The following is a 27,108-nucleotide window of genomic DNA, read 5'->3' as shown; positions in this document are numbered from 1 at the left end:
AAAAGCCTGGCTTTGCCTGGTACCAGTTCATGTGTGAATGTCTACATTAAAGCTGGATGACAATGACCTATACATTTCTCTATCCCTTTTAATTAGCATTCACTGAATATTATTTTTGGGAAAAAATTAGTTTAGGGTGGGGTCTGTCTTTTCCGTGGGCCACTTCCAAAATCTAAATTAAATCACTTTAGATGCTACATTAAAAATAACACCATGGTATGTTACCTTACCACCATGATTCCTTTCTATGAAATTATCTCTGAATCACAAACTATCTCTCTGCTAAGGAACTCCACCTCTGTAGTTCATTTAGTACGTCATAACCGTATCTTCTTTGAAAGCCTTGTGGATTTTAGCCCATAGCAACAACAGCAACACCCATAACAACAAAATCTTGGGGATATGCCTATGAAATTGGCCCATATTTCAAGAAATGAGAACTTATATTTGCAGGAGAATAATGAGAATAAGAGCTCAGCTCTCTGTCCGGTTGAAAGTAGAAAGATGTATACAGAATTGTAGCATCTTTTAAGAAATATTTCTCCCCCTTGTCAGATTCTGGCTTCTTCTATAATGGAAGCAATCACTATTATTTGATAGAAAATTGTATTTGTGATGATAAATGTCTTTTCAGATGCTCAACATTTCTCAGCTTCTCTCAAGTTACTAATCCATCTCAATTTATTGCTTCATATGATTTAAAAAATACAGTTAAATGCGATGTTAATGAATCCTAGTTTGACTATCTTGTATTTGATCTATGGGACGTCACTTTTCTGGAACTGATTATAAATTAGGCATAAGTGCCTTTTCTGAAGTCACAGAAACTTTAAAACCCTTATATTTGATTAGTGGTAAGTGACAGGTTATATTTCACTAAATTGTATGATTATTAAAAGGAATCAATCAGTCTCCCTATTTCTCTTCTTTATATGGGCAGAGATTCTGAGAATTGGATTTCAGTTGCCAGCCTACATTTCCGTGGTGAGATAATGTAGGCAGAAATGCCTAAGTTTGCCTCCCCAGCCCTTGCCTGTGTATAGAGTGCCTCTGCGAAGGCCACATAGTGTGCCATAAAAGGATCAACAAGGGTTCTTCCCGATGCACAAACACTTTCTACACTGGGAGGGAGATAGTTCAGGTGCATCTAAACCTAGGATTTATTCTCTTACCGAAATGCAGCAACTTTAGACCCCCAACACACACAGACACTCATATAGTGATAACATCACTCAGCCTAAGTCAGAGGATGTGCAGTGCAGGAGAGGAAAGTTACACTTCTGGTGTAACTGGTGGGTACAGCTGACTGGCTATAGAGCATGCGCTGCAAGAGGACCAACCTTCCTCTTATTCTTATACCAAAGAATGGTGTCATTTGAGAGCCAGTTGAAGCCCTCTATGGAAAGCATGCACTTTGAGCGGCTATGGAAAGAATTCTCTGTAGAACAAAGCTTAATCAAAATGAAGTACCCATTTTGACACAGAGAAGCATGGGGAATGGAATGAACTGGGAAGAAGATCAGCAAATGATGAACATGAATGTCTTGGAAGGATGGTGACACGGAAAGATGAGGACTCATATGAGACAAGGTTAGAATACTTCTACCAGTTGTTGTGGAAGAGAGATGGAAAGTTAGCATCAAAACCGTACTCTCCATTGGATGTGATTTGCTAGGTTAATTGTATGGAACACAGCATGTAGCTCATACCATAGAGAGGGTTTAGTCATTCTCAGCAAACTCTTTTATTGTTCCCAGTGGAGGATCCACAACTGACTGCAGTCAAAGTTCTGATTCCCAACTAAGGCCAATACAGTGCTAAATATAACCAGAGCCGTTCCCTGCCTGGGGGTGACACACAATTTCATAGCCCATAACAACACCTCGAACAGGAGAAAAGAGGTAGTCGTGATGGAATCTCCTGGATTGTAAGAAGGGTCTTGGAGTAGGTATGCTCCCATGAGTAATTGATAACACGATGGTCAACACTGAAGAAGTGTTGGCACAGCCCATTCAAATAAATGTCCCTATTTCAACTATTTGACCAGAAAAAATTATACACCCAGTGGAAATAAATGCATGAAGAGAAGTTGCAGAAAGAAAAGGATGGGAGGAGCTTTATAAAAATTTCAGCAAGATGGGCATACTAATAATTCATTTTTTATTAAGAAATAATAGAATTGGTCCTGCTTTGCTTATTACACCAACAAAATGTTGTTAGTTCATCCAAGAATAGCCTTTCAGAAATATGAAATTAGGAGAGGAGGCAAACCAACAATAATAATCTTCTTTTCCCTTCAGTCCCAGGAATTCTCAAGGGAAAATACTCCGCATCATACAAACTCTGTGAAGCCATAGGCCTCACACAGATGGTTCTTTCTGTTGAAACTAATGAAATTACCTAGCTGTGCAATCTTCAAAGATGCCCTCTGGAATATCTGTCTCTCCCCTGTATTTTTCTGCCATTTGGGTGCTTTTATTATGTTGTATTTTTATTTCCAGTGCTTGGGGAGAAATCTTATTCCAAAGTTATATTGAAAACAAAACAAAAACAAGCAAAAAACAAAACACACACACACACAAAACCCAAAAACAAACAAACAAACAAACCAGGCACATGTCTCAGAGTCTATAATGGGCTCTGATGACATTCTTGCACCTGCTCTCTACCTGTCTTCTGCTTGCCTTGCTGCTAAATACTCCAGCCTAAGAGGGTTGCTCTGGAAAGAGGAAAGTGCTTGGTCCCACCACAGACTAACTGATGAGGAATCACAAATTCTTAGCTCCTTTGCCTCAAAACAAAATCTAAATCTGAGGCTTCACCTAAAATGGCCCCCGTGCCTGGTGTCTTACCCATCCCTATCCTGCTTCTCTAGCTGTGGGGACATTTTCTTCTTAATCACTTGCACTCTGGGAGAAACTACCTCAAGCAGGGTCAGAAAGCCTGATCTGAAACCTAGTTAGACCCACCAGCTATGAGGCCTGGAAACCTATCATTTAACTACTAGGAACGTCAATTTCCTCCTCTGTTTAAAAAAAAAAAATCTCTCTCTCTCTCTCCTTAATTTGCAGGGCTCTCGTGAAGACAAAAGGAGGTGATATATGTGAAGTATTTGGCATGGGCCCTAGTGTACAATAGGCACTCAATAAATGTTAGCTGAATGTGAAGATTTCCTGGCATGTCTTGGCTTCCACTATTTTAAAATCGACAGTATTATTTTTAGTTTTCCCTTGTTCCTCTCCAGCTGGTATGCTAGATTCATATTTATCGCACACAATTTGTGTATCTTTTTCCTGAGTTACGCAGCTCTTATTCCCTTGTTTTCTCATTGTGTGAAACAGACTTGAATAGAGGACAAGATTCTATAGTCACAGGCCACTGGCTTTGACCTCTACATGGGGCTGGCTTATATGAATGACTCTCATCACTCATGCAGAACCTTAATATAAGATAACAAACGAACCAAAGAAATCCCAAAGTTGCTTTTGTTTCAACAAAGTGATGGCCATGTCTCCTTATGAAAAGTGCAATGAAAATTTAAACAATTATCTGGGAAATTCAGGACCAAGAAAAGCTATTATCTTTAATTTTCTCTAGTTCATTACTTTTATAAATTGTGCCTTTAAAAAAAATATTTGTATAATACAATCCTTGATACCCTGAGACCCTTTGTTCTGGGGAATAGCAAAAAAACACAAAACAAAACAAAACAAAAACACCTTCCTTTATTTCGCATTGCCTTGTGTTCTGAGCTAGAGCCCTGAAAGCTGATACATACTCTGTGAACTTTCTTTGGGGAAAATCAGAGATCCGTTTTCTGCTCTTTGAGGAGATGCATCTAACATAAAATGTAGGCATCTGAACAACAGTCAGTGGTCTGGAGCTTTTAGAAGTTGCCCCGGCTTATTTGCATAATTGTCTTCCCTTTATTGCTGGCATAGCTAGGGACAAAATCAAAAGAAATAATTATTTAATATTCTCTGGTCATATAATTTGGAAGGGCTTAAGACATCCTAGCAGCTTTGAAATGTCACAGTCCTTGAAATAATCTGTCCTGAAGATGGGCTTTGAGCCTATGTAGGGGTTTGATGGAATTGATTTTTCAATTCTATTATAAACACTCTTCCCTTTATGAATTTTATTAGCATGCATTTTTCAAATATTATTTTTATTTACCTTTAGCTGTTGACAGAGAACATAAAAAAAGGAAAGGTTTATGAGCATAAAATTGTATTTAAATTGTGATATAAACAGCAAGGAATAATGTTCCCTTTTGAGAAGATAAAAACTTTATATTTCAAAAAAAAATTATCACAGGATCAAATTACAATGGCTAACTGTCTTGCCTTCAGTGAAGGGGTTCAAAACAAATGATAGAAAACAAACATTTGAGAATTGGCCATTATTGTTCTGATTTAAGCTCAATTTTTCACACAACATACAATTGATGGGGCATCTCATTTGACCATTTTTCTTTACTGCCAAGGCAAATTTCCACATCTCCTCATGGATCCAGAGTAGCCCTATTTGACCTGAAGTCTGCCTATCCAGACCTCATCACCATGGCCATGACCATCCTAGTCTCTCTCTCATCTTATAAAGAGGCAGCAGAACTGAGTGATTACACAAAGCACCAGTGACATTGTCCAGAGCCAGGATGGACAGTGTGAACAAGAGAGAAGGGACTGGCTTGGAGAAAAACCAAAGTTTTGAATCATCAGGGAACAATCCAGGAATCTATGGCCAATTAAGAGAGCAATTACTGTTGACATTTTTATTGGAATTTGGAAGTAATGACCATAATGTCAATGGAGAGTGAAATCTGGCCATTGTCTCTCCTTCCCTGTGGTTTTGTTTGGTGCAGTGAGAATGACGTTATTTTATAGAAGGTGCATACTGTTCAGAATTCAAACAGACCAGAGTTCAAATTGCACCTTTGTTCATTCCCAGCTGTATGACTGTGAGCAAATTATTTGGGTTCTCTGAGGGTTTTGTAAAGTTTAAATGAGAAACATGTGAAGCTCTTAGCAGAGTAATGTGTTTTGGACTCAACAAATACACACATTGATATAGTTGTTTTGTTTTTTTTTTTCTCAGCCAGCTTTATTGGTTGGACTTTTCAATGTCATTGTTGAAAATGAGGAGGTCATCCAGAATCAAATCTTGAATATGCCTCATTTTAACTTTTTCAGATATAAAATAAGTGGACCTTAGCTATACTTGGTGCTTTCACATAAATAACCATCTTAAACTTGGGAGGTCAGGAGGAAGAGGAGATGATTATGGCAATGTATAATACAGTATCCAATAACTTAAAATTTACTGAGACTAACTACCATACACTAATCCCATGGTACTTGTTCTTTATTCCAAACACCTCACATATGTGCCCACACACGTACCTGTGACTTACTTATTTTGTGGAAGTGGAAGTTTGTACCTCTTTTTAAAAACCGAACCATGAGATTTCAAAGAAATGACGTTTCCATCATCATCACTCAAATACGCATACAGCCTCCATCGTCCTGTGCTCTAAGTAGGAAAGGTTTGAGGAATACTTAATGTTGAAAACATAGATCCTAAATCTTAGCAGTCTCTCCTTTTCTTCTTTAAAGTATTTCTTTTTTGGGGCGCCTGGGTGGCTCAGTCAGTTAAGCGGCCGACTTCGGCTCAGGTCATGATCTCACGGTCCGTGAGTTCGAGCCCCGCGTCGGGCTCTGTGCTGACAGCTCAGAGCCTGGAGCCTGTTTCAGATTCTGTGTCTCCCTCTCTCTCTGCCCCTCCCCTGTTCATGCTCTGTCTCTCTCTGTCTCAAAAATAAATAAACGTTAAAAAAAATTTTTTTTTAAATAAAAAAAATAAATTATTTCTTTTTTGCCTTTGATAATACAGTTTTTCAACAGGTTTCCAAAATGGGAGGTTTCCTCTTCCATCAAAGAGGAACCTCCAATGTGGAGTCTGTAGTGGGTGGGGTTCACTGCTCTATTTGCACATATAGATGAGCAACTGAGGAAGACACAGGCACATCTTTCACTGAACTTCTTACTCCATCGTTTCTGATTGTAGGAACAGTGGTTCTCTTCCCCTTTTCTAAAAAGTGGAAAGATGTCCTAGAGAAGGGAATAAGTTGGCAATCCAAAGTCTCATGGTGTTGCATGGCAATAATCTGTAGTCCTAGACTGATCGTCTGGAGGCAGAAAATGAGAGGTGGTGGGGAAGGTATTATAATATGAAAGAGTAGACTTGGAGGGGTGAGCAAGCTAAAGCCCCCGAGTTGCCCCATTGGGGAGGGGACAGCAAGCTACCCTGGTGGAGGTCACATGGAGACAGACTGGAGATCGAGGACCCCACTGAGCCTCTTTTTTTCTTCTCACCAGCTGAAGACAACTGTGGTAGTGCAGCCTCCTGCCTCAAGATCGCACGCTCAGTTCCTCCCTCACAAGTGAAGTTTACTCACCTGTGAAACTTGGAATGGGCAACATTAGTGTTGAAAACGAGATCTTCTCCAGAGAGAGAAAGGATTTTCAAAGTTCACCTAATTCATCTTCACACGTCACAGGAGGAAAGCTTTGCTAGAAGCTGCAGTGGAAACAAGTAGTAAAGCAGTGTGAGGAAACTCCCACCTGACAGAAAACAGGTGAACGTTTTATGGTTCTAGAGCTTGGAGGGCTTTCTGCAAATCCTCCCTCTTCCCATAACCCTTTGAAAGAGAGGAAATGATATAACAGGCCTAGATTTGTAAGGGGTAGAGAGAGAAACAGCCAAGAGGCGGCTGTGCCCCTCTTCCTGAGAGAAAACAGCCTCAGAGGAAGCAGCATACAGTTAAATGGTGTGGGGGTTGGGGTGGGGGGAGTATTTGGGTAGAGAGAAGGCTGTAGAAAGGGCATCAGGAGTACCTGTGTCCTCACAGGAGACAAGTAGCTGATGGTTCTGGTCTAATAAATGTGCCCCTTGAGGGGTCACTGCATTGGGCAGATGGACCAAGCCTGATGTCTGGTCTGCAGGGAGATGGCTTAGCTCCCAGGGCACAATGCCTGTGTCAGGAGAATAGGACACAAGTGTTGCCAGCCATATACATCAGGTAAGAGTGGCTCACTTAGTACACAAGGATTTTTCCATCAGAGATCAATACGAACTACAGGACAGCATAAGAACCCATACTGCTGATAGCTACCTCTGAACTCCAGAGGATATGCAAAATCTGCCATTCTTCCCCATTCCATCTTGGAGAGGGAGAGGATTTGGGATGAACCTTTGGAAGGCAAACACAGCCTGGTAGGGAAATGGACTTTGAATCCAAGAGATTGAACAAACAAGAGGAAACAATTTAATCCTAGTAGAGACTGCGATACATTGAATTGTCAAGATTGTTCTCCCACAACTTTTTCAGATCAAGTTTGTATATATCTTTCAGATTAAAATCGTATATACAATACCATGGGGTGCCTGGGTGGCTCAGTCAGTTAAGCATACAACTCTTGATTTCAGCTTAGGTTGTGATCTGTCATGAGATTGAGCCCCCTGTCGGGCCCCACTGTGACAGCACAGAGCCTGCGTGGGATTCTTTCTCTTCCTCTCTCTCTCTGCCCTTTCCCCTCGTGTGTGCATGCGCACTCTCACTCACTCACTCTCAAAATAAATAAACATTAACTAAAGGAAATGATAGCTCTAGCAATGGACTTCTTTCTGTCTTGACCCATTAACTTACATGAACAAGGTTAAACAAAATGAAATTCACAAATGGCACCTTAATCTAGAATTAGTTGTTGGTTGGTGTGTGTGCTTTTGCAAAATGTCATTTTCCCCTGACACCAAGTAGGATGTCAGTCCCCATTGCGTGGCCATGGGCAGTGGCCAGTACAAAGCCAGAGAGCTTCAAGTTACCACATCCATAAAATCGCCCCAATTCTTTCGTTTTACTGAGGAACTTAATTTTACTAGATTATCACTAATCTTTCTGCTCTAACAGTCTAGCAAATTGTGATTCAGATATGATAGTGGACGTTTTCTAGAGAAGAAGTTTTCTAGAGAAAACTCCTTTTCACATATTTCCACTTTATTTGAAGGGTGATTTAGTTTCTTCCTTGTCTGAAGTGAAGATCAGATCGCGAACTGTTGACATTCTGTGCTGTCAAGTTATTTGAACTAAGTTAGCGATGGGGTCAGCTTGCCTATGTGGAAGCGTCAGTTGCCGACAGTGTTCCTCAGTAAATCCCCCAATGATCAATGTGCTACCCTGCTGAGAAAATCTGTCAGTTGTATAACTCTGTCATTGCCATACGGGCAAGTGGGAATGATGGAGAGCGTAACTTTGCACTTGAAGCTCCTTGCATACTACTGCACAGATTTTAGGCAACCACCCAGGATCCTAAAAGCAACTGTGAACTAAATTCCTATAAGATCTATAAGCCTGCAGAAGATTTGTTTTTCCAAAGCTGCCTCTCGTGTTTCTTTTCCATTGCCACTCTGTCCCTGTGTTCCCCCACATTCTTGACTATGAAAATAAGAACTTATGGCTGAAGTGAGAAAGATACACAGCCTCAGAATAACACAGTAACATCCAAGGGACAGATAAGACAACTTTTCAAGGCTGCCCAATAAGAATATTCTACAGAAATTATCTCACCTTTGATTTTGAGAATTAGAAGGGAATTCAAGATCCTAAGATCTCCCAAAAAAGGGAAACCCAGATCCCCTCGATAATCCCTGCTTACTAGATGTGTCCAAACTTGAGTTCCTCAAGAACTCACTTTTGGGGTGCCTGGGTGGCTCAGTAGGTTAAGCGTCCGACTCTTGATTTCAGCTCAGGTTGTGATCTCACAGTTTGTGGGGCTGAGACCCGCTTCAGTCAGCATGGAGCCTGCTTGAGATTTTTCTCTCTCCCTCTCTCTCTCTCTCTGCCCTTCCCCCCTACTAGCATATGCACATGGGTGCGTTCTCTCTCTCTCTCTCACGCGCGCACACACACACACACACACACACACACACACACACACACACACACAATAAATAAATAACATTAAAAAGAACAGAAGTCACTTTCACTGGAGACCATCCAATCTTGAGTCCCTTCTCACAGTTAGGAAACTCTTCATGGAACCCAGGTGTTCTCAGCATCACCATCCAACTTATAGTACAACTGCAGTAACATTAATTCCATGGCACTTCTGCTTGGAAGATTCCCCCATTGTTCTTTAGCTGAAGATATTCTCACCGAGGGAGGAAGGTTGACTCTCCCCAAGGGTTTCTGAGAATCCTCCAAAGTACTTCTACACAATCCAAATATTTCCTAGGTCCCAGAGGTTGTAGGTCTTAGATACAGGCATCTTCCCTTCAGAGGTCCCTAGGTCAGCAAGTTGAAGGAGGCAGTGATACCTCAGCATATAAACCAAACTACTGCAACCATTTCTGTCATGTTCCCAGTGTCACCTGGAGTCACCGATGACCTCCTCCAGATCACCAGACACTTATTCTTTGTGTCTTGGAAGGAGAAATATGTTCCTTGAGGGATAGGTACCTCTTTCAGAGGGCGTTGCCCCAGAAGAACCATTGGGATCTTAGTGACATAATTACGTCTTTTATCCCATCACCCCAGAGACTGGATGCTGGTTTTGTAGGATGTCAGGCACCGGAAGAAACCATCAAAAATTTTCTTCTGGCATATTTACAAGGGGCACCCATATGAGTTATGGAAGGGCTGTTATGGCTGCTGGGCAACGAAAATGCCCGGGCAGCCCGTGTTCCATCACCTTCTTACTTGTCCCCGATGTGTCAAGAAAATGTTGATACAAAGTTACAGAGTGTGAATCTTGAAGCTGCTGATTTGTGGAGAAGCTGAATCACCCAAGGAGGATATCCCAGGCCATCCAGGGAGAGCTCAGCTGAGGCTGTGCAATGGACTGTGAATGGCAAGCAAGTTTGGGTCACCTCTGGCTCTGAGGCGGTCTGTGCCTGGTGTCTGGTTGGGCAGATTCCAAACTCTTTTCCTCCAGACAGCTCACATCACAGATGGGCAGTCTGGACCTGGGGAAACTGACTGTGAAGCAGGCTCACTTCTGAAAAACACTGCATCTTGGTAGTGAATCCCTCAGAGAGAGTACCGGAGACTTCTTCAGTAGCTGTCCCTCTAAGCATTTTTAAAAACTACGTGTGTAAGACCAACTTCTACATACTTTTGTTGGTCTATGTGTGATATGCACATTTCTCTCTGTATCTGTAACCAGAGCACTCTCTGATCCAAGGACCTGCTCTTCTATGCCCACTTGATGGTTGCCTTTGGCTATTCGTGTATGTGCCTGTGTGCCACTCAGTGTGCCTTCTGGAAAGGATTTCGAGTCTCCTCCTCACTTTGATCTCTCTGCAAACCTTTGTCTATTTCAGCCACATTCTCTTTCTGACTTTTCAGGAGTCTCTTTGTGACTATTCGAGAGACTGCAAATTAGGCAAATGAGGTTTTCTTCTTACCTTTAGGGTCATTTGTTAAATGTAATCAGTCAGTGAGTATCTATTTGGCACCTACTTGTACCCACCCTTATGGTAGGCCCATAAGAAATACAAAGAACTAGAAAGTCTTGTCTTTGTACTTGAGAAAAATCTAGTCTACTTGGAAGAAATGTTTAGATCCAGTATAAGGAAATACATGATCAAGTATCCAGGGCTTCTTGGAAACAATACTTGATGCAGGGCTTCAAAAGAAATGGAGTCTACTGGGGACTTTTGGAGTGACCAAAGCTATTTCAAGAAAGAGGTGTGACTTGAGGTCAACCATGAAATTGGTTATGGGTTTGACCAATACTGGATCACGTGGAAGAGTAGAGCTTGAAGAGTGAGTCAGTTTGGGAAATAGACTTTCGTGAGGTGTTAGAAGGGTCAGATAAGTGTAGGACAGTGAGTATACCTGAACCACGTTGCTGGCAAAAGGAAGAAGGGATGAGTGCATGGGGGGCCCGTTTCCCCCAGATCCACCCCTTGCCCTTGCTCTGCTCTGATGTGTCCCACTGTTTCATGGGCCCTGGTGTCAGCTGGCTTCTGTGTCAGTTTGGTCAGTGGAAGGACAGGCAGATGATTGTGAATTAGGAAAAAGAAAGAACTCCAGTTACTTTTTCCTCTACTGCACTGCCCCAGGCATTGTCTCAGCAATGATCATCTCTCTCCCAAATAGGCCTGTGGGTTCTACTTACCGACTGGTGAGTCTAGCCCCTGGGCTCCAGTAACCCCAGTTCCTTCCTTCATCCCCACCCTGCCCCTGCCTGGGGTTGGTAAGTGGCTTCTCCCTGTCGCTAATCTCTTAGAGATCTTCCTGCTCTCTATGTGCCTTTTAGCCTCCTCATGAGTGATCCCTATTCACTCTGTTAACTTTTAAATACAGTGCTTTTTTTTTTTTTTTTTTTCCTTTCCCTGGGTGGGTCCTGATTGATGTACAAGGTAAAAAGGTGGATAGAAAACTTTATCAGGAAGAGGAAATGGAACTTGCTGTTTGATTTCATACAGAAGCTGAAGACAATTAATAAAATGGGCCTCAATATCATTGAAAGCAATCATTCTCAGTACCAGAAAACCAACATGGAAGATAGAGCAGTGGGTAGGAAATGAAGACCACTGTGGGCTTTTCACCAAGAAGTTGCTGTGATTCTTGGGCAAATTTCAGATCATCTCTACAGCAGACCATCAGACCAAGCATTTGACCAGATTGGAGGGAGGGAGGGAGACATAATAGTTGGTGATACCATAAATCACTTCAATAACATAGAAAAAATATCTGAGTTATCCAAGTTAACGTAAACAAAACTAAAAGAATGAGGATGACAAGAAATGACTTGAGAGAGACAAGGTAGGAAAAGCAGAAACTCAGCAGTGCTGGAGACCATAACCTCTAGACCAGGGGTGACCAAAGTACAGGTGGCAGGCCAAATCCACTGGCTGCCTGTTTTTGTAAATAAAGTTTTATTGGAGCACAGCCACACCCACTCATTTGTGCATTGTCTATGGCCGCTTTTGAGCTATAACAACAGAGTTGACTGTTGCAACAGGTAACCATGTATCTCTTAAATCCTAAAATATTTACCCTCTGATCCTTTACAGAAGTTTGCCAATCACTGCTCTAGTCTCACATGTGGTGTCCCACATGCCCCTCACCATGAACTCCCAACCTTTCAAAGCAGAATTAATCCCACTTGGATCTGTGCTCTCATGGCTCTTTTTATATACAGCTTTTATAACACCAGTCACATTGCAGCCTAATCACTACAGAAACTGTGCTTGTCCTAACCATCTCCCCACTGGATTATAGCAGATGCCATTTTGTTGACCCATTTCCATCCAGCCCCTGGGCAAACTGCCAGAATAATCTTTTAAAAACATGAGTCAGGCTATTTCAGCGTCCAACAATCCTAACCACCAGGAACTCCCACCAATTTAGGATAAAATTCCAATGCTTAGCAAATGGTCTTGAGGTCCCTGCCTACATCTTTGACCCCATGTTCTACACGTTCCTGCTGCAGCCACACAGGCTCACTTTTGGTGCCCCCAAACACACCAAACTTGTTCTCTCAGGGCTTTTGAAATTACTGGAAGACTCCTCTTCCAGATCCTCACAGCTGGCCATTTCCTGATACTCAGATCTCAACACAGATGTCACACTCCCAGAGAATCTGTTCCTAATAATTCCGGCTAAAATACTACCCTCCCTACTCATTCTGTATTAATTTACCCTGCTTTATTTTGTTCATAGCATTTACGGCCATCTGAAATTATTTATTTACTTTTATTCATTAACTGTTTCCTACAATGCAAGCTTACCAAAGCAAGGACTTTGTTTCCCAGATTCGTTGTTGCATTCCCAAAGGGTCGAGTAACTCTTAGCACATTGGTGCTCAATAAAGATTTGTTGAACAAATGAATTAATGAATTGTATAATAAATTCATTGTTTGTATTTTGCCTCAACCAGACTTCAAGCTCTTACAAGCCAAGGATCACACAACTGTTATATCCTTAGCACATAATATGGTGCCTGGAGTTCAGTTACTGTATTTAGTAAATATTTGCTGAACAAATAATTTAGCTGTTGAGTGAATACTTAAAGACAGTGACAGTGCATGCAACCATAGAGAATTGATACTTCATCATATAAATATGCAAACTACCATTGAATTAAATACTAAGGTATTCTTATGAGATGACAGGTATTGATAGTATTCAACTTTACAAGCTTTGAAAGATTTCAGGTAATGGCCATGGTTCCAATCTACCTAAGTGGCCAATTATTTTTGCCTTCAAACTACCGCAAATGTCTGCAAACATCTCTGGTTTATTTGTAGTAGTATGTGTTCATCCACAGGTAAAGCCTACAAATTCTGAGTTGGTAAGAGACGAGATTACAAGCCTGGCATCTTCAAAAGTGGTGCATTTCAGACCCAATCATGGAGTTCGAGGTCTGACAGTATTGCACGGAAGCAAAATAAGAGTCTATTTCTCTCCAACTTCTCTTTGATGACACTAATCTTGGGTGTTTTGTTAGTTCAGGTTCTGTTCAAAATGAATAGGGAATAGAGAAGACAGCTGAATGTCATACTCCTTTTCTTTCTGAGGTAATTTACCCCCTGAAGAAAGAGAAAAATCAGTATTTGCAGGTGCAAATTCGTTCAAAGTCAGCTATCCAAAATCCAAGTGTTGTAAGTGAAGATGCTATGCCTTGAGCTTCAGATCGCAGCTTTTGAAGCTCATTATGAGTGAACAAAGAAGTTGGTCCTGCCATAAGAGAACCTTCAAAAGCCTACTTTATATCTGCTCCCATGCACATGTGTCCAGATCTGGTGCGGTCACACGCCAGCACTCTTGCAGTCAGAGAATGGGCAAATATGGCATCTGGGGAGGCAGCTGTCAGGCCTGGCAGGGCGCAGTCACTTCTCAGGGTCACCGCATTCCAGCATCTGTTCCTCAGCTTTGCAGATCCAGAAAATGGAATGTGTCAGTGTGCTTGTAGTTGATTAATCCCTGGAATTTACAAGAGACTGATGTACAAAACAGAGTGCCGATTTAGCAGTTTACACTAAGAAATGTAACTGCCAAGGGGTTCAGAACGTTTATGTCAGCAGGAGAAGGCAGCCGCCTAATGGCGCAAGGAGGCAAATCATAATCACAAGTTTGCTGGTGGAACATGGACTGGGAACAGGAGGAGGAAGTTGTGTGACCTTAGTAACAGATGTCATTAGGCCTGACACATCCATCTCCAAATTGAGATTTACCTGCCAGGAAGGCAGGACACCAGGATTCTCTGGCCAGTGCTGGAAACACACTGACAATTCTTGCTCACTGGCCTTTGTTTTTCCCGATTGCTTGCTGGACCCCCACATATCCTGTCTTCACACACGTTAATGCCACTCAACAGGTTATGTCTTTTATTTGTGTGTTTACATTCAATGAGTCTTCATTGTGAATAGTGATGACTGAGAGATAATAAGCGCAAGATGTATGCTAATAAATCTACAGTCAATTCTGTTGAATTGCAGGTTTTGAAAACACGAACGACTGACCTATTAGGGAACCATTTGCAAGTAACATGAATTTCGCGTGCTTATGCACAATACTGTCTGGAAGAAGCACTGGGTGAAAACAAAACCTCTCAGCTGAAACGAACCACTTAGGAACACGCGCTGTGCATGCGCGCAGGTACATGAGGTGCCTACAAGCTGCCTCAGTTCCCCACCTGTCATGAGGCAGCCCATCCGTGTCCAGTGTCACCATATGTCATCCAACTTCAGATCCCCCTTCCACAGTAACACGCAAGCGGCAACCCTTCCGATACTCAGTTTCACAAACAAGCGTCAGGTCTTTTTCCCAATACAAAGCCATGTTTATTGTAGCATTCGTACATTAACCATGACTCATGTAAAATTGCACTGCCATTTTCTTTAGGGTCTTAGTCTTTGTTGTAATGTATGTCACTGATGGTTTAGTGTTATGCCTCCTCCAACCTCGCTTTTTCCATGAGCCCTGTGGTTTTTATTGTGCAATTTTGCACGGCACAGTGATTTTTAGAAATGCATATGTTGTGTTACAGCAGAACTGACTGTACCTTATTATTTAATCTTCCCAAAACAATCACTTTTCATAGGAGGAAATTGAGATTCAAGGAGTTTGAGTGATTTACCCCAGAACAAATAGCTGGTAAGTGGTCAAGCACAGATTCAAACCATCTGCTCTAACATGCGGTGAAAACCTTGGGTTTCTGATTTGATAGAGGAGCCAGCCAGCCTGCCTTTTAAGGTGGTTTTCACCAAGAACTAATACTAGCTATCATTTACTCAGGGTAGTGTAGTAGTGAGTGGTCTGCCTTCCAAAGCCCTACTGCCTGGGTTCAGATCCTGACTCTGTCACTCACGACCCGTGTAACAATAGGCAAGTTATGTAATATGGCGTGTCGTTGCAAAACAGCCCAAGAATCTCCCCGTCTTGTATCCCACCCCTTGCAATACGATTCGCCATCAAGAGGAAGATTTCATCTTCCTCACACCTTGACTGGGCTAGCCTTGTGACCTGATCTAATGAACAAATCATAGCAGAAATGACACTGCACCGATCCCAAGGTTAGGCCTCAGGAGCCCTTGAATGATTCACTCATTCTCGTGGAACACCACCACCACCGTGTGAACAAGTCCAGATGAGCCTGCTAGGTCACATGAGAGATCGCATGACTCTGTCACCCTGGTGTGCCCCCGATCACAATGAGTGGATGCCAGAAATATGAGGGAGGCCATCATAGACTTCCCAGCCATCAGTGAGCCAACAGCTAATTGCGGATGCATGAATGAGGCCAGTGAAGATCAGGTGAGCCAGGCCCAGCTCAGCAGAATCATTATTTTATGCTACTAGATTTGGGGTTATTAGAAAAAAGCCACGAGATGCTTTTAACTTCTCTATACGCCAACTGTCCCGTATGTAAAGTGGGAAGCATTGTGCTGTGAGGATTAAACGACTTAAGTACATAAAGAAGTACTTGGAATAATACCTCAGGAGGTGAGCTCTGCCCCAGTTATCCGGTATAACAAAAATGATGGTATGAAACAATGATTTAATATTAATGTTTCTCAAGATTCTGAGGGTTGACTGGGCTCAGGTGGTTCGTACTTGGGCTCTCACATACAGGTGCGGGCAGACAATGATTAGGGCTTTGCTCATCTTGAAGGCTTCTTCGCTCATATGGGACCGGGGCTAGAAGGATCAAAAGTTAGGGACTGGACCAACCGGGGCTCAGATCTTAGTCTCATGGTTCATGAGAGCAAGCCCTGTGTTGGGCTCTGCCCTGACGGTGCAGAGCCTGCTTGGGATTCTCTCTCTCCCTCTCTCTTTGAGCCTCCCCCACTCTCTCTCTCAAAATAAATAAGCATTAAAAAAATTAAGTACTACTGTTCATCAAAAGGCACAAAACTGGAAGGATATATTTGCATTACATATATCCACACATAACTCCTATCTAAAATATTTAAAGAACTACTACAGAACAATAAGCAAAAAGGTCCATAACACAACAGAACAATTAGCAAAGATGTCACACAAGAAAATATCTAAATGGCCAGTGAACACAAACACGTACTCAAGTGCATAGTCATCAAGGCAATACAGATTAAAACTGTAATGTGATGTTATTACATCGTCACCACAGCGACTTCGATGGAAAAAGATGGAAATAAAGTGTGGGCAAGGAGATGGAACAACTGAAACTTTACTAACTAGTGTTTGGAGTCTGAGATGGTGCACCCATTCTGGAAAACCGGCAGTGAAACGCCTCTACTCCACCTACTAAAAGCTTCCTAAAGCTGGATATACACAGACTCTGGGATACTTGCACTTCTGCTGCTGGGTATACATACCCAGCTGAAATTGTCGTGTATTCACTATAAGACCGTGCCAAGCAGGTTCATAGCACCATTATTTATAGTGGCGAAAAACAACTGAAAGGAATTGCGAACAGTCACTAATGAACCGGATAGCCAAACTGCCGAGATTTATTCAGTGATATACTACATGCTCCCTGCTGTACGGAAACCAGGATGAACAAACTATGGCTGCACGAAGTAACGTGGATAAGTGGCACAAACAGTATGGTAAGCAAATAAGCCAAATGCTGAAGAGTATGATTGGATTTATGTAAAGTTCACAAATCATCTAGGGTAATAGGAGTAAGAACAGAAGCTCCCCTGGGCAGAGGGGTAGTAGCTGGGAAGGATCTTCAGGTTGAGAGGCTTCAGGTTGATGTTAATTTTTCATGTTTTGATCTGGGTTCTGATGGCACACATGCATTCAATTTGTGAAAATTTATTTGCACACTTTTCTGCATGGATATAACCGTTGAATACAAAGTTTATTTTTTTTTCAGTGTTTATTCTTGAGAGAGACAGAGAGAGAGAGCCAGAGCCTGAGCAGGGAGGGGCAGAGAGAAAGGGAGACACAGAATCTGAATCAGGCTCCAGGCTCCGAGCTGTCAGCACAGAACTCGACGCGGGGCTCAAACTCATGAACTGCAAGATCATGACCTGAGCCGAAGTCAGACACTTAACCGACTGAGCCACCCAGGTGCCCACAGTTTAATTTTTTTAAATAAAAGTAAAATCAGTGGGATATTAAAAAAATGTAAAGAGAATTAATGGAAGAATAAGAGATATGATTTCCAAACTACTTCAGGGAAAAATTGCTCAGGGAAAGTAATCACATAGAGCACAGAGAAGTGAGAAAGAAAAGCCAGAAGCCATAGTAACTAGATAACAAGACAATTAGAAATATCTAACAAAATTAAGTCCAGATATATTAGAAATTATAATAAACGTGATTGAATAAAAACTTCTGTTGAAAGACAAAGTTCTCGAAGAATCTGACTAAACACTGTCTACCTTTACGCTGTCCACAAGAGACCTAGGACAGTGACACAGAAAGCTTGAAAATCAAGGGAAAACACTATCATAAGTCAACACCACCGAAAGGAAAGCAAGCGCAGCGGTTTTAATTTTTGACAGAATGAACTGTGAGGTAAAACAGAACAAAATGAAAGCCATTAAAAAGAGAAGACTATTTATTATTGATCATAAGGTGTGACCCATCCAAAAGTTAACAGTTATGAACATTTATATGCCTAATAACATAGTTCCAAAATACATAAACCAAAACTTGACAAATCCACAATCAGTATGGGAGGTTTTCACACAAAAAAATCTAAGTTTGTCACTTTGAAGGAGGCTTATTTTGTATACCCCTCTTAAAGAGGCTCTAATGCCTTTGATTAACACCGTCACCAAACTTGATCAGAGAGAGAAAACTCTGCAGGAGAAAATAGAGATTATTCTCAAATATATAGGGCAACTTGACAAAAAATTCCTTTAGTAACCTAGGAAGGAAATCTCAATACCGTCTACGTCAGAAGTCATGCAGGCTATCTTTCCTGACAATAATGCAGTCAACAGGGAAATCAACAAGAAAGGGATTTTGGAAAAAGCCCATCTAGTGTGAACACATGTGTTGGATATTTAAGAATCCCTCACACTGTACAGCTTTACTGTTTATTGAAATCCATTTTATAGATAAGCCCATATGCTTCTGCTCATTATCTCCTCCCCAGTTCACAGTTGTGAGGTTGCAACGAAGACCCACCATTTGTGCAAGTCACAGGACTAGTGTGTGTTACAGCTGAAATTAAAACAAATCTTGTTTGTGCTGATTCGCTAACTCAGTCTTTCCCACAAAGGCCTCCAGATGGGTCAGGGTTGCCATATCCCTGTGAATTTAGGGTGTCTATGCCTCAAAACCATCATCTGTGGTTAAGTCTGCATTTAGACACCAGCTTATATTTGCCTCTGTTGCTAAAAGTAAATCTTACAAAACTACTCAATAAACCCCAAGTACAGCTATTAAACCTTTACCCTTTTGCCAAAGGTCCTTTAAAAGCATGACCGCTTTTATGCCTTTAGTGAAAATTTTGTCCACAGAGAGCCACAAGTTACATCTAAGCAATGATATTATTTTCAATATTGGTCATATCTTTCCCTTTTTTCCACATTTACAAGTTCTAGTGTCAAAGCCCATTTTTCTCTTTCCCTTCCTTTTCCTCCTATATCCCTTCTGGGGAGACTGTGTATTAAAGTTACTTTCCAAGCTGTAGAGAGGAAGTAGGACAGTGTCTATCCCTTTAAATACTTGGAGGAATTACCCTCCACACATCCACTTGCCTTCAGAAGGGAGTAACTGGACAACTTAAAAGGACAACTTAAAAGCTCTGCAGGTAGCTAGTGACCATGACCTCTTCCATGTAGTCTCAATGTGCAAGTCCCACAGTAGTCTCTATTTTTATACCAAAGCAATGCACTGTCTTTAGGTTTTCTTTTCTCATTTTTATTTTATTCTCTTTTATCTTCCATCTCATTTATATATTCTTTTTCATTTTCCCTAAACCTTTCTTCAGTACAATTCTGTAACTCTGCATTCATCTGGACAAGAAATCAGGAAATAACTAGGGGGCGGGGGGAAGAGGGGCAAAGAGAAAAAGGAAAAGACAAGAAACAAGAAAAGGTGCTTATTGTAATAAAGTATTTAGAGAAAGTAGGTAATGTGGGATGAGAAGAGCAGAGAACCGGGTTTTGTATGGGTTTTACTGTGCAGAATGGGAAGAGAACAGGTGACAGAGAAGTCAAAGGATCAAAGTGACAGTAAATTGAGCAGAAGAGTGAAATGGAGTTAGGATCTATTTGGTGGCTTGGTCATCAATTAAGTTTCTAAATTGTTACTCTTGGACAAACTGCTGACCTTGCAAAATGGTGTCACTAGAAAATGCTTAGGCTATGGCATATAACAACTTGTAACTTCTCGTTCGGTTTGTTACTTGTGTCTGATTCTGCTCACTTTGATAGAAACAGCTTTGAAATTGACACAAATGAACAGTAGATTTGATTGGGAAAGCAACCAAAACAACCACTCGTTTTCATCTCACATGCAAATCTTAGCACTTCACTGACAAAACCATACTGTTTTGCAATAACTTTCGCGTCTAATGTAGCATACATTGGAAATGATATTCCTCTTTGAAGCATATCAACACAATTTTTTCATGTTGGAACCTACCTGCCTAAGCACCTTCTTCTTTCCTTTTCTTCCTGTATTTTTGAAGTGGCTAATACATGCATACCTTGGTGTTTCACTCTAAAAAAATGTCACAAAAATAAAGTTAAATGAAACAGCCTTATTTTACATACCCTTGCTTTAATCATAGTTTTTGAGAAAACAAATAACAATGTAATCTGATTTGCAATTGTAGTGGACCTATATTGTTTTTATCTTCTAGGCACCTTTTATTTTCTGGTAACAATTCCCCCGCCCCCTCCTGCCTTGGAAGAATTCATATTCATTCTCATTCTCTCTCTCTCTCTCTCTCTCTCTCTCTCTCTCCAAATAAATAAACTTTAAAAAAAAAAAAGTCTCTGCTTGATGATTATAAGCTGCTGCAACCATTTTGTGGGTGTGACATACGTGACCAGAGCACTTCACAGGCTGCAGGGCTCCGATTCCCGTTTTGTTTGATGGTAAAACTATGAATCTAATGCACCAAGCGTTTCAGCTCCTCCTTAAGTAGAAATTGCTGGGTAAATTGCACTTTTTAAAACATTGTATTCTTTCAGATCATTTGAAAACCTCTTAATGAAAGTTTGCCTCCATGGTCAGGGTAAAAAATGTAACATTGTTTCCCAAAACATGTTGAAGTTAACATTTTGAAAGCAGTGAGTTATTAAAAATCTAGCCTCTGGGAAGAAGAGAGGAAGTAGAAATTCTCTTCCGCTAAGGAGAGGAGACACTAACGGAATGCGCAGGCAGGAGAAAAGCAGTCCACTTACATCTGGGGCAGAACTTGTTAGTCCCTGGAACCCTCTTTCCTCCTCCCACAACTGCACTAAAATCATCCCTCAATCACGCTGCATTGTTTCTCACTCCAATGCCTTTGAACAGACTGCTCCTCACTTCTTGATGAAGTACTGTCTTTCAAGACCCGGCTGAGATGTGACACCTTCTGTGGAGATTTCTTCAGCTCTCTAGCTCCCCCCTCTGCCCCCTCCTGACTCTCTGTTTAGCTTCCATGACAGCACAGTGCACATGTTTGGTTTCATGGCAGCCTCCCATGCTTGGCTGTCAATTACATGAGGGCATTTGTGTCTTTTCCATAGTTCCTAGATCAGTACCTGACACCCACAAATGCTGAAGAAAAGTGCTTATTCAATAAATATAAAAAGACTTGCTTAGTTAAATTTCTCTTCTACCGGACCCAATCTGCCTCTTAAAATGGCAACCAGAGAGGGCTAGGTGTCCCCTTGGGGTCCTTGACGTCACAATAAATCTGACTTTAAAGAAGTAACAGACCTGAGCCCTTGTCTGGCAGCTGCATTCAGCAACTTGCCAACAGAATCCTGTGACTGGGTTGCTGTGGTTTCCACCCAGGAAGAGACAGAAGAAACCTGAAGTGCAAAACCCAGGACTGTGTAACCAGCTAGGCCAAATGGCCGGTTTTAAAACCCAGGAATGCCAGTTGTATTCCGCCAGTAGCTAGTGATTGAACCATGTGAGCGTTTGCAACAGCAGAAAGTTAACCTCTTTTCTCTAATTCTTAAAGACGCTCTACAGCATGAAGACACCTGCTTCAACCAAGAGAAGGTAAACCTACGCTAGTTGTAGCACATTCCTCCATGAGTTTGCCTACAGGTGGAAGACATTTATGAATTAGGGGAGCACAGGAATCAAAGGTTGGGGACATCGCCCTGGATCCTAGTAGGGAGACTGTATAGGTCCCAGAGAGTAAGGACTGATGAGCAGTGTTGCTAGGACCAAGAGACCACAGTAGCCAGGACTCTTCAGGAACGGGTGATAAAATCCCAAAGCAAACGTAACTGGCAAAAAAAAAAAAAAAAAAAGATATGGAAGAGAGATGTTCCCTGTCTAGGGTCTCAAAGCACCCCCTATGGGTTTCTTTATAATTTATCATATTGTCTGTTTTCCCTTCCAGACTCTGAGCCCCTCACACAAAGCCACTTCAACTCCTCCTGTCTTTCTGTCTCCAACACCCGCCAGGAGCCCAGTGTATTGTCTGACACTTAATTTACACTTCACATATTTCTGCTATTGAACAGGCCTCTAAGAAGGGAGGGTGAAAGCTAGACACTTCTCCAAAGTCCTAGAGCTAAAGACAAGATTTTAACCCAATGTGTTCTACCACATAAATTTCAGGTTACTTTTAGGTGTTCCTTGATTCTGTCATTATGAGGCATTTTCCCCTTAAGTTATGTATGGGGACGCCTGGGTGGCTCAGTCGGTTAAGCGTCCAACTTCGGCTCAGGTCATAATCTCAGGGTTTGTGGGTTCGAGCCCCACGTCGGGCCCTGTGGTGACAGCTCAGAGCCTGGAGCCTGCTTCCGATTCTGTGTCTCCCCCTCTCTCTGCCCCTCCCCCACTTGTACTCTGTCTCTATCTCTTAAAAATGAATAAATGTTAAAAAAAATTTTTTTTAATTATGTATGAATACTAGAGCTTTATATGGTGTAGAAATAGAGCTATGAGTAGAGGAGAGAAAGAAATGCAGAAAGACTACTTTTTCTTCATAATGATATGTTCAGTGTTTTATCTAGTGCCTGAGAAAGTAAAAGCTTAATCAATTACACTGTGGTTTCGAAATGAAACGTGGTGCTCTACTGACTGTTCTTTGCTCCAGACCAGCTTGCATGTGCGGGCTGGTGTTTGGTGCAGTGACTCTGATACAGTGTAAGATTTCTGAGTGACAGAATGATATCAGCTTTGTGCAGAAGTTAGCTGCAATTTTATTGAAAAAAAAAAAATTATCTGACGAGATTGAGCAGTTAGGGCATATGCATAAAAATGCCCCGGCAAAAAGCTGTCAGGTATCTGCCTCATCAAAGTGACTTACACAATAGAGAGAAAAAAAAAAATCCAGCTTTTCTTCCAGCCTGATCATTAAATGGGCACTATAAAATATCATTGCTTTCCTTTCTTGCTTTTTATCACTACCAGTACAGACGTTAAGTTTATCCTTAACACTAAATGGACATTCCATCCTATGGCATTTCTTCACAAGGAGAATGTCAAATTCTTACAGTTATCGCCTCATTTGTTGCACATGTATTTAACGCACTGATTGCCTATTTTGTGGCAGATGGAAGATTTGGATGTGGAAAGATGAGTAACAGCACAGCCTTATTTAAGGAGCACAAAGTGTACTGCAAAAAAAAAAAAAAAAATGGCCATATAATACCATAAATGCTATGGTAAAGATTTTATAACATACTATATTATCATGGAGGGAAAAAAAAAAACCTCCAATTTTGCACCCCCCTTCCCATGGGAGGATGAGGATTTGGGAGGGTTAAGCATGTTTATAAAGAGATGCCATGGGAAATGTACTGCAGTACATTGGGAATTTTAGAGGCACTCTCCCTTTGGGGTCTCCTAAGCCCAATAGGTTTCTATTGGAATAATAAATTAGTAAAGAGTTGCTTGTTGAGTACAAAATTTACATAATTCTAAGCAAAATGGAGATCTGGAACTGACTCAGTTAGCATGAACCACACCCACAATCTGAGTGAAGCAAGCCAAACCAATCAATTATTAATTTAGTTCACACAAAGCAAGGTCTTTCTCCCCAATCTCCATGGAAATTATTTCTCCAGACTTCAGTCACCATTTCAGGTTTACTCCCCTCTAAGCACCTAATCCAAAAGGGGATGCAGGTGTAGTCATAAGAGTATAAGCTTTGAAAGGGTTAAAATTCATAGCATTGGGACACAATGGCAGTAGGAAACCTGGATGTACAACTTGGGACATCAGGCATAGCAATGGTTGAGAATAACACTCTGTGGAAAATTTAAAAAATGGTGTGTCTGATGGATGGGTGATATGGTTGGCTTTCCATTATAGCCCTCAATACATGACTATTTGTTCTTTGATCCAGATCATGGCTCCTGGACTCCAGGCATAATGGAGGCAGGGAGAGAGTATACTGGTCCCATTCACAGAACTTAAGGACATTTTGTGGCTGTCAGAAATAAATATAGGAATGAAGATAGAGGAGCTTTTTCCTTACTGGAGTTCCCTTGATTTTTCTTTCTGACAATAATTGGTTCTCAGTTGCACCATCTACTGAAATGGATTCTAAGGATCGCTACTCACTATCCTTACTAAACTGATTCACATGTGAAGTAGATCCCAGAACAAATCTTTCTGAAGAACTGATTCTGAGCACCAGATGTTCCCAATTTTGTAAACAGTTATCATAGATACTCAAATAAAACATTTTAAGAATAAAATATTCTAATTTAAAACACTAGCATATATATTCCTTAGTACTCTGAGGAAGTGTATATTTAAGAGACATGTGAGAAGATACTGTGAAATGAGGAAGTGTTAAGATGTTACAACTGCAAAATTTTAGATTTTAAGGAGATTCCAATTCCACGTTCTAGTTATGCCCAGGATGGTTGCTGTGGCTTATTCTTTTGCTGAGGTGGACTGAGAAGCTCTGAGACATAGCTAAGAGGGTGGGGGAGGGCGATTTATTATGTGAGCACCACATGCAGAAAAAGGAGAGAACACCAAGATAAAGATATAAGGAAATATCTTTTGCACCAAGCAAAAAGATAAAAAGGAAATACTTATGACCCCATGACTTATTAGATAACCTTTATTAGTAAGCTTTTAAAGTATATTTTCTAGATTTTTTTATGCTTTAATTGCAAAAAAAAATTATACTACATTCTATGATTTATGTAACCAATACCCTATTGTAGGATATTTGGATTGCTTCCAATTTTTCTCTACCATAAATAAGTCTACAGTGAACATCCTTGTAAATAAATCTTTGTGCACACCCTAAATTCCATTAGGATACATTTTTAGAAATGCGTTTGGGGGGATGAGCAATGGGCACATTTTTAAAGATTCTCAAAGTATTGCCAAGTGTCCCTGCAGAACATTGGTATCCACAGACTCTGAGCCTGCTCATGTCCGTAGTCTGATTACTTGTACTTTGCTATCCTAACTTGTCACTCATATTGCCACAATATTTCAATAACCACTGAAGGATTCTTGGATGTTCCAAAGCTCACCATAGTGGTTGAGAACAAGGTTCATTTCCTTAGAAACCTCTTTCTTTTTCCTGAGCAGTTACATATGGCCATCATTTTTGTTTTTTGGTTTTTTTTTTTTTTTTTCAGATTTTTCCAATCAGTTAACAGCAGTTTAACACAACTGAGAACATTTCGCTTATCGATCGTCCTCACAATAGGCTACAATTTATGCTAAGCCATGTGCAAGATTTCTCGATGAGAACATTTATACTGAGAACAGATTTTGAATGATTTGGTATTTAAACACCACCACTCACACACACTGAACCATTTCGATTATGCAAGAACTTGGTTCGGGAGAGAGATGCTTCAAAAAAAAACTCTTGTTTCTCTTTGAGGCCAGTGCTCGAACGTGTTTAAATGGTCATTTCATTAAGATCAATTAATTTGTTAATTTTCTCAGCCACAGAGGAAAATGTTGAGAGGAAAAGTCGATTTTCAATCTGTGGGGAAATGATGGCAGTGCTGCTTTTAACAACCAATTACAGCAGTTGCCTTCTGGAACACCTGGGCTGCAGTCTCCAGCTAGATTCCTTTTGCTTCCCCCCCCCCCTTTTTTTTTAAGAGTAAAAAGAAGAAATTACAGGAGGCAGTTCTGTCTAAGGAAAGGATTCAAAAAGAGAAGGCTTCATTTTGAAGCATCCACAGGACACTGTGGAAAGCTCCCAAGCACTTGAAAAGAAAATCTCATTCTACAGACATAAATAAGGATAAATCCTCTTGGAAACAGCTTAAGACAGGGGGTGGGGGTGATAAAATCACATTTTTAAAGCATGGGCTTTGCAAGCTGCATGTCCTAAAAAAAAAAATTAAAAAAAAAAATAACTTTAAGGAACTGAAGTGAATTCATCAGGTAGAGATTGAATCACTTCCTCCTATTGTTTTATGGTCTTTTACTTATGGTAAAATCTGCTGTCTGACCTCAGCACAGTTTCTACCATTTTGGCTGTTTGGTGAGACATTTGCTCAGCACATACATGCCAGCCTCTCAGTCAAGGATACAGCTTCCGTGACCCAGGACAGAGCTGGATGGAAGAGATTCATAGCTATCATGGATATCACAGCCAGTTTAACTAACTGATTTTCGAGCTACGGTTCTCTCTTTTTTTAACTTTTTTAAATCTTTATTTATTTTTGAGAGAGAATGCGAGTGGGGGAGGATCAGAGAGAGAGGGAGACACAGATTCTGAAGCAGGCTCTAGGCTGTCAGCACAGAGCCCGACGCAGGGCTTGAACTCACAAAGCTGTGAGATCATGACCTGAGCCAAAGTCGGGCACTTAACTGACTGAGCCACCCAGACGCCTCTCTAGCCGCAGTTCTTGAATTATTCTGTAAGCAGCTTGCCCAATCGCGAATGTATTTCAAGCATTTTCTCTTTGCCAAAAGGGTTCTCTATTTTCAAAATCTCACAGACCCCAATTTCAACCTGAAGTCATACTTCAAATTATATTCCACCAAATTAAATTTAAACTTATAAATCTTCCAGAAAAAAAAAGTGTCTAAATGTCATCAGATGGATAACACAATTCAGAATCTTTATACATGTGCTTTTTAGAATTAGTATAAAAATAACGCCCACATAAAATAAGTTCTTTTTTTACCTGCAAAATTGCCTTTGTTTCCATGATAGGAAAATAAAGGTAACCAAAAAACAACAAAAAAGAACAATAACTCCAACAACTGTGTTACATTTGTTTCCACAAGCTACAAAAGAGAATAAACCACTTTTAATCAAAATGCTATTTCTGCGGGCTGTAAAGATACCCCATATCATTTATCTCCGGCTCACTCGAGAGATAATTGTGGTAATCATCATCCCTTTTGTGTGTATTATATTAAAATATTTAACTTAAAGCTGTTTATTAGCTATTGAAGCTGCTAACAATTCTGTGAAGGATTATTTTTCCCCATTTTATATGAGTAAACAAACTCAAAGATGTTCACTT

The sequence above is a fragment of the Puma concolor genome, chromosome D2 (genome assembly GCF_028749965.1).
Source record: "Puma concolor isolate L17-30 chromosome D2, mPumCon1.1.hap2, whole genome shotgun sequence".
Taxonomy (NCBI): Eukaryota; Metazoa; Chordata; class Mammalia; order Carnivora; family Felidae; genus Puma; species Puma concolor.
Note: the sequence above shows the minus strand (reverse complement) of the source record.